Below are 9,769 nucleotides of genomic sequence, written 5' to 3'. Positions count from 1 at the left end.
AGTACCAACCTGTACCTGATGACCATGCCAGTTCCAGACAACCTATGCCAGTATCTGCTTTCCTGTCTGTGCCTTTCAGTACCTGCCGTCTTGTGCCCAGCACCCGTCCTCTGTTCCAGTACCTGCCTGTACTTGAGTACCTGATCCAGTCCTGTCTTTTTAATGAGTCAGCCTCATCTGACTCCTAGTACCTGTCCAGCCCGTAGCTACACTCCTGTTCTGTTGTCAACCTGCTCTGTTCTGCTGCCACATTCCTTGACACAGTAAACTGTGCAGTCTGTGTGAAAGGCTGCAGTAACAAGCAGGATATTCTTCAAAAAGGATACTTGCAGATAGTAGCTATATAAGTAAGCACCAACAGTGTTCAAGTCCCAAACACATTTGTGAAAGATATATAGGATAAAGAGAACCGCTTTAAGGACCTTTTACAATGGTTGTTGGTTTCAAGAATCAACCATGCCAAGCAATCAGCCGAGAAACAGGAAAACACTTCTTGGTTGGCTGACCGACTCTTTTCTCTAGTCATAAAATCATCAATTGTCGGCAGCATGTTCCCTTCACTCATGTAAAGGCAAATGTTGCCAACAATCATGCAAATTGTACAAGTCTCATCGATCATAGAAATGTTCATTTGTCCCATACTGTTTATAAAGTGCTGAAGTATGATCTATGTAAATGGAGCTGAACCATGCCCGATCAACTTACTATATTGCTGATTGTTCTGCATTTAAGACAAAATCATCTGCACTAGAAGGAGTGAACAAACTGAAGTGATTCTACAGTACAGTAGTATTGTGTTACACGGAACAACTTAATTGTATCGTTCTGCAAACAAAACTTGAAGTCAGATTTCAAGCTGTCATGTAGCCAAAGAATTCCTACCACACACTACACAGATATAAACATCTGCTGCTGTTTCTACAATTATAATAGTAATGCATTAAACAATACAGTGTGTATTTATCTGTGTATACATGTCTGTGTAAAGTTCCTATTCCTTATGAAGAAATTCCATTATACTTTCCATTACTGGGCACTTTATATAAATTCATATTTCTATGACATTAAAGGGAACATGTCACCAGGTTTTTCCCTTATAAACTGTGGTCAGCACCAGTAGGCCCTTATTATACAGCATTCTAGTATACTGTATATAAGAACCCGGCCATTCTGTGTAACATAAAATACATTTTTATGATACCCAGGGGGCTGTCCGGTCCGATGGGTGTCGCTGCTCTCGGTCCTGCACCTTTTCCATCTTGTGCGATTGTTGTCCTCCTGCCCAGTCCCGTGTGCATGTTGCGTCCTGCGTCATTTACAGAGAGGCCTCCATTGCGCTCCTGCACACGCGCACTTTGACCTGGCAGAGCAAAATACTGTAATGCGCAGGCATGAGCAAAGGTCAAAGATAGCCCACACATATGCACTACAATACTTTCAGCTGCCCTCAGCTAGACAGATCGAAGTGCGCATGTGCAGGAGCGCAATGACCCATTGAAAATAAAACAATAATAATATAATAATAGTAAAAGACAAATATTTGGTATCACTGCAATGCCTGATCTATCAAAATATAAAATCAATTAATTTGATCAGTACACGGCTTAGTGAGAGAAAACAATTCCATACGCCAAAATTACGGATTTTTGGATTGCTGCAACATTACATTGAAATGCAATAACAGGCAATCAAAACATTGCAACTACTTACAAATGGTATAATTAAAAACGTCAGCTCACGACGCAAAAAATAAGCCATTGCTGAACCCCAGATCACAAAAAATGAGAACGCTCCGGGTCTCAGAAAACAAAATGCAATTCTTTTCTTTGACAAACTTTGTTTCACCACTTAGATAAAAGTAAAACTATAAAGTTTTGGTTTCTACAAAGACAGTAAGTTAAAAAAACCAGTTGTGCAATTTTTTGCAACTTCACTTCATTTGGAATTCATTTTCCGTTTTCTAGGACAATATAGGAGGGAGGAGTGAATTATGTCGTTCAAAAGTACAACTCGTTCTGCAAAAAAAAAAGCCATCATATGGGTATATTGATAGAAAAATCAACAAGTTATGGCTCTTGAAAGAAGGAGAGGAAAAAACGAAAAACAGAAACTCACCGGGGATGAAGAGGTTAAGTGCATCCACAGCAAAAGAGCATATAATAGAAAGGTTGCATGCATCATAGAATACAATAAAAATGCTGTAATCAGAGCAGACTTCTCTTACTTATTTTGGTTCCGACATCTGTGGAAAACATACGGGGAAAAAAGCAGCCAAAAAATAGCATTTCTGCATGCGAGAACTTATTTACGCTGACAAGCAAAAATGTAACAATGTTTTGAACATTTGACTTTCAGGCTCCCTATCTCACCATCCACTACAGCTAAGACTACCTTCATTTTATAGACAATCATCTTGGCTATCTCATATATAAATTTGACTTACAACTATTTAGCATATGATTAGTTATGCAGATTCTTGTCATGTCACTGCATTGTTACTGTTTTGCTCCTATAAATCTAAGTTTTACATTTTATTATTTTGTTAGTATTTTTAAAATCCACCTTTTGACTTTCATCACTGCCTGAATCCTTCTGGACATGCTTGCAATCAGATTCAAGCATGTCTTGAATGAAATCTTACCCCAGGTCTCTTCTACATGTTCCCAATGTTGGTGCATAATGGTGGACTGTATGTATACAGATTTTTCTTCGACTCTACCCACAAGTGTTTAATTGGGTTGAGGTTTGGGGACTGTGGGGGATAATCCAGCACCTCTACTACATTGTGATTAAATCATTTATTCCCCAAACTCGATGTATACTTCAGGTCAAAACAGGCATTGCAATCCATGGTGTGCTGCTTGATGATGGGAGTGAATCAATCTGAAGCCAGAAGGAAAAAGGAAGATTTGGCACATTCACGGAATAAAATGATTTACTTTCTTTATTATAATATATTAAACGCGGTCAGGATGTTGGTATAGGGCACAATGCTGGTTTAAAGAAAGTAAATAATTTTATTCCGTGGCTATGCCAAAGCTTCCTTTTTCCTTGTATGCTTCAGATCGTGGTCCTGCTGGGACATTGTCATCCTTTTCATACCGATAATACTCAAGTGTATGAAGTAGCTCGTCTTGTAGAATACTCACATATAGCTCAGCATTGAAACCACTATCGATCCTGGTCAGACATCCAAGCCTTTGGCTGTGAAACAACCCAATATCATCATGAATGGATGGCCGTACTTCATTTCATATTCTTCCAACTGTCATGGAACTCACATGATGCAGTTTGGTCATTTTCTTATCCAAAAGACTGTTATTGATGAGCTGGGTGATGCAGTTTCTCTTTTCTTGGGAAATCTTCTTCATGGCTGCTCCTCGATTTGAACCAGTGACCTTTTGCTTGGGAATCAACCTAATAAAACACTGAACTATTAGGGAATGTGAGAAAAGGTTGTAATTTTTAGTATACAGGAAGAATAAAAATGTTCATCTACCAGCAGCCAAACAGTAACAATGTAGTGACATTTCAAGAATCTGCATAACTAATCATATGCTGAATAGTTGCAAGTAAAAATTATGTATGAAATAGCCAAGATGATTGTCTATAAAATGAAGGTAGTCTCATGCTCAAAAATGTAGTATATGGCAAAATATGGAGTCTGAAAGTCAAAAGTTCAACACATTGTTACCCTTTTGCTCACCAGTGTATATGTCTAACATAATGGAATCCCCCAATAAAAGATATTTATTAGTGCTACTGAAAAGCGACAAACAATGATGTCCCAATATATATATTTCAGTTTCATATATCTAATAACTGATGGACTGAGTAATATTTCTGAGTTGAAATGAGGTTTATTGTACTAACAGAAAATGTGCAATCTGCATTTAAACAAAATTTGACAGGTGCAAAAGTATGGGCACCCGTTTCAATTTCTTGATTTGAACACTCCTAACTACTTTTTACTGACTTACTAAAGCACTAAATTGGTTTTGTAACCTCATTGAGCTTTGAACTTCATAGGCAGGTGTATCCAATCATGAGAAAAGGTATTTAAGGTGGCCACTTGCAAGTTGTTCTCCTATTTGAATCTCCTATGAAGAGTGGCATCATGGGCTCCTCAAAACAACTCTCAAATGATCTGAAAACAAAGATTATTCAACATAGTTGTTCAGGGGAAGGATACAAAAAGTTGTCTCAGAGATTTAAACTGTCAGTTTCCACTGTGAGGCACATAGTAAGGAAATGGAAGAACACAGGTACAGTTCTTGTTAAGCCCAGAAGTGGCAGGCCAAGAAAAATATCAGAAAGGTAGAGAAGAAGAATGGTGAGAACAGTCAAGGACAATCCACAGACCACCTCCAAAGACCTGCAGCATCATCTTGCTGCAGATGGTGTCAATGTGCATCGGTCAACAATACAGCGCACTTTGCACAAGGAGAAGCTGTATGGGAGAGTGATGTGAAAGAAGCTGTTTCTGAAAGCACACCACAAACAGAGTCGCCTGAGGTATGCAAAAGCACATTTGGACAAGCCAGTTACATTTTGGAAGAAGGTCCTGTGGACTGATGAAACAAAGATTGAGTTGTTTGGTCATACAAAAAGGCGTTATGCATGGAGGCAAAAAAACACGGCATTCCAAGAAAAGCACTTGCTACCCACAGTAAAATTTGGTGGAGGTTCCATCATGCTTTGGGGCTGTGTGGCCAATGCCGGCACCGGGAATCTTGTTAAAGTTGAGGGTCGCATGGATTCAAGTCAGTATCAGTAGATTCTTGACAATAATGTGCAAGAATCAGTGACGAAGTTGAAGTTACCCAGGGGATGGATATTTCAGCAAGACAATGATCCAAAACACTGCTGCAAATCTACTCAGGCATTCATGCAGAAGAACAATTAAAATGTTCTGTAATGGCCATCCCAGTCCCCAGACCTGAATATCATTGAAAATCTGTGGGATGATTTGAAGCGTGCTGTCCATGCTCGGCGACCATCAAACTTAACTGAACTGGAATTGTTTTGTAAACAGGAATGGTCAAATATACCTTCATCCAGGATCCAGGAACTCATTAAAAGCTACAGGAAGTGACTAGAGGCTGTTATTTTTGCAAAAGGAGGATCTACAAAATATTAATGTCACTTTTATGTTGAGGTGCCCATACTTTTGCACCGGTCAAATTTTGTTTAAATGCGGATTGCCCATTTTCTGTTAGTACAATAAACCTCATTTCAATCCAGAAATATTACTCAGTCTATCAGTTATTTGATATATGAAACTGAAATAACTGTTGCAAAAACCCAAATTGTTATAAAGAAAAAAGGTTAACATTAATAGGGGTACCCAAACTTTTTCATATGACTTTATATATATAAAATATACAGCTCTGGCAAAAATTAAGAGCCCACTGCAAAATTGACACTTTTTTTATTTTTCTCTTTATAGGTATATTTTTGAGTAAAGTGTAAATTGTTTTCTTATTCTATAAACTACTGAGAACGTCTCTGAATTTCCAGGCTATAAATTTTGTATTTATTTTCTGAAAATGAGAAATGGTCAAAATAACAAAAAAAATGCATTGCTTTCAGAACTCAAATAATGCAATGAAACAACAATACTAATAATGTTTTAACTCAGGAAGAGTTCAGAAATCAATATTTTGTGGAATAACCATGATTTTTAATCACAGCTTTCATGTGTCTTGGCATGCTTTCCACTAGTCTTTCACACTGCTTCTGGGTGACCTTATACCACTCCTGGTGGAAAAATGTAAGCAATTCTTATTTGTTTGATGGCTTGTGACTATCCATTTTAATCTTGATTACATTCCAAAGGTTTTCAATGGTGTTCAGGTTTGGAGATTGGGATGACCATGACAGGGTTTTAATGTGGTGGTTCTTCATCCACACATTGATTGACCTAGCTGTGTGGCATGGTGCATTGTCCTGCTGGAAAAACCAGTCATCAGAGTTGGGGAACTTTGCCTGAGCAGATGGAAGCAACTGTTTTTCCAGGATAACCTTGTATGTGGCTTGATTCATACATCCTTCGCAAAGTTTAACCAATAACCCGATAACCATCGGCAAGATAATCTCATTTTATCGGGAACCTAACTGTAAATGCCTCTATGTGCGTTAAAACATTAGTATTATTGTTTCTAAATGATTATGAACTTGTTTTCTTTGCATTATTTGAGGTCTGAAAGGAATGCATTTTTTTGTTATTTTGATCATTTCTCATTTTCAGAAAATAAATACAAAATTTATTGCTTGGAAATTTGGAGACATGTTGTCAGTAGTTTATAGAATAAAAGAACAATTTACATTTTACTCAAAAATATACCTATAAAGAAAAAAATCAGAAAAACTGAAAATTTTGCAATGATCTCTTAGTTTTTGCTAGAGCTGTACTTAACGTTCCATGCAGGGCCGGCGTCAGCACCCGGCATACCCGGGCAAATGCCGGGGCCCTGGAGAGCCGGGGGGGCCCACTCGGCCTCGTCAGCTCTGGTGCACCTTGGCCGGGGCCCACTCTCCTTAGTTCTGCGGTCCCCGGGCCGAGTTCCGGGGACCGCAGTCCTCGGCAGGAATCTGCGGCGCCGTCTCTTTAAGGCGCGCAGACTTCCTGGTTTGAACTTCATCTGTGGGCGGAGCTACAGACCGGCATCCTGCTCAGTCCCACAGATGAGAGTTGCAGTGCCAGCCAGCGACCCCCAGCACAGCGTGTCCCTCCGGCGCTGTGTGGGCCCCATCTGCACCGTGACCTGCGCGGTATGTGCCCTCCCCAACCCCGATTTATGCCCCCCCGGAGCCGCGCGTGTCTGTCTCTGTCTGTATGTAGCAGAGCTAGGTGTGTATGTATATAGCAGAGCTATGTGTGTATGTATATAGCAGAGCTATGTGTGTATGTATATAGCAGAGCTAGGTGTGTATGTATATAGCAGAGCTAGGTGTGTATGTATATAGCAGAGCTAGGTGTGTATGTATATAGCAGAGCTATGTGTGCATGTATATAGCAGAGCTATGTGTGCATGTATATAGCAGAGCTATGTGTGTATGTATATAGCAGAGCTATGTGTGTATGTATATAGCAGAGCTATGTGTGTATGTATATAGCAGAGCTAGGTGTGTATGAATATAGCAGAGCTAGGTGTGTATGTATATAGCAGAGCTATGTGTGTATGTATATAGCAGAGCTATGTGTGTATGTATATAGCAGAGCTATGTGTGTATGTACATAGCAGAGCTATGTGTGTATGTATATAGCAGAGCTATGTGTGTATGTATATAGCAGAGCTATGTGTGCATGTATATAGCAGAGCTATGTGTATGTATATAGCAGAGCTATGTGTGTATGTATATAGCAGAGCTAGGTGTGTATGTATATAGCAGAGCTATGTGTGTATGTATATAGCAGAGCTATGTGTGTATGTATATAGCAGAGCTAGGTGTGTATGTATATAGCAGAGCTATGTGTGTATGTATATAGCAGAGCTATGTGTGTATGTATATAGCAGAGCTATGTGTGTATGTATATAGCAGAGCTAGGTGTGTATGTATATAGCAGAGCTATGTGTGTATGTATATAGCAGAGCTATGTGTGTATGTATATAGCAGAGCTATGTGTGTATGTACATAGCAGAGCTAGGTGTGTATGTATATACCAGAGCTATGTGTGCATGTATATAGCAGAGCTATGTGTGTATGTATATAGCAGAGCTATGTGTGCATGTATATAGCAGAGCTATGTGTGCATGTATATAGCAGAGCTATGTGTGCATGTATATAGCAGAGCTATGTGTGTATGTATATAGCAGAGCTAGGTGTGTATGTATATAGCAGAGCTATGTGTGCATGTATATAGCAGAGCTATGTGTGTATGTATATAGCAGAGCTATGTGTGTATGTATATAGCAGAGCTATGTGTGCATGTATATAGCAGAGCTATGTGTGCATGTATATAGCAGAGCTATGTGTATGTATATAGCAGAGCTATGTGTGCATGTATATAGCAGAGCTATGTGTGTATGTATATAGCAGAGCTAGGTGTGTATGTATATAGCAGAGCTATGTGTGTATGTATATAGCAGAGCTATGTGTGTATGTATATAGCAGAGCTATGTGTGTATGTACATAGCAGAGCTATGTGTGTATGTATATAGCAGAGCTATGTGTGTATGTATATAGCAGAGCTAGGTGTCTATGTATGTAGCAGAGCTATGTGTGTATGTATATAGCAGAGCTATGTGTGTATGTAGCAGAGCTAGGTGTGTATGTATATAGCAGAGCTATGTGTGTATGTAGCAGAGCTATGTGTGTATGTATGTGGCAGAGCTATGTGTGTATGTAGCAGAGCTATGTGTGTATGTATATAGCAGAGCTATGTATGTAGCAGAGCTATGTATGTAGCAGAGCTATGTGTGCATGTATATAGCAGAGCTATGTGTGTATGTATGTGGCAGAGCTATGTGTGTATGTATGTAGCAGCGCTGTGTCTGTGTGTATGTATCCAGCAGAGCTGTGTGTGTTTGTCTGTATGCATGTATGATGTGTATCTATGTATGTCAGTGTATATGACTGTATAGATGTGTCAGTTCTATATGTATTTTTGTGAGTTTGTCGTTAAATATGTATATGTATGTGTACGTATGTGTGTCTGCGTGTGGATGGGGCCCACTGGGACTCTTCCGCCCGGGGCCCACAAAAACCTGGAGCCGGCCCTGGTTCCATGCTGCTTCAATAAGCTGTTTCATCCCTGAATTTGCATACCAGCACCTTCTCTGGTGATGGATAAAACAGCATTTTTCCTATCTAGGAACTCCAACAATGAGTGAGGAAGACACCAGATGTCTCCTTCATTTGTAAATCACCATAGAGGGAGCCGGAGGTATCCAAATTTGGGGGCAGGATGATGCATTGAGGCTGTTCAGCCATAACAAGGGCAAACCAAGCACCCTAATTAGTATATGAGAATAAAATGTACTTTTTGTACAATGAAGGGACACATTTATAAAGTAAAAGTATGATTTGTATAGGGGCTGTTTCCTATATGACTATCCTAAGTTTAAATTGTATTTTGGGGTGACAGATACTTTTTAAGATCTTTTCTTAAGGCTCCATAATTTGACACGTCAATTGTATGTTAATGTGTCAAAGAAAACTAATTAAGTCAGTGCTTTCAATAAAGTGGTGCTACTTACAGTTAACCATTACAGTAATACATTAAGCAACAAACGCAGACTATATGCTAAGTACCATATAAATCACTGTAGACAGCGGTACCACACCATAGATTTATGACCCAGATTACATATATTCCCAAGCCTCATTTGGCATATTCAATTTGTAAAACTAGTCCTAGAGCCCAATGTAACATAGTGGCTACCATGCCTGACTGCAATAGCATTATGCCTGAAGATCACAAACCAAGCAATGCAACATGTGAAAACAGGAACTAGTGACTGCCATGTGCCAAAGTACACAGTCCCAGGGCCTTCATATTAGGGGTTAATCCTTCCTGCCTCGTTCTGGAGGTCAGGCTACTTTATTAGGGCACTGTTTTTCTGGGACTACACCAGTGATATTTCTGGCTCTGCTGTGTTCTGCTCGTGAGTAACCTGTTGTCTGCCCTGCAGCCCGCCTGACCTCCGTGTTCACCTGACCCGTTGTTAACCTCCTCTGTTCTCTGGTTCCGTCTTGTCAGTGTCTCTCCCGCTGTTTCCCTTGAGCTCCCTGCTCTTCTGTCTCCCTGTTTGTTCCTTATCTG

Source organism: Anomaloglossus baeobatrachus, chromosome 6 (genome assembly GCF_048569485.1).
Source record: "Anomaloglossus baeobatrachus isolate aAnoBae1 chromosome 6, aAnoBae1.hap1, whole genome shotgun sequence".
Lineage (NCBI taxonomy): Eukaryota > Metazoa > Chordata > Amphibia > Anura > Aromobatidae > Anomaloglossus > Anomaloglossus baeobatrachus.
The sequence above is the reverse complement of the archived record's forward strand: the minus strand, read 5'-3'. Positions refer to the sequence as shown.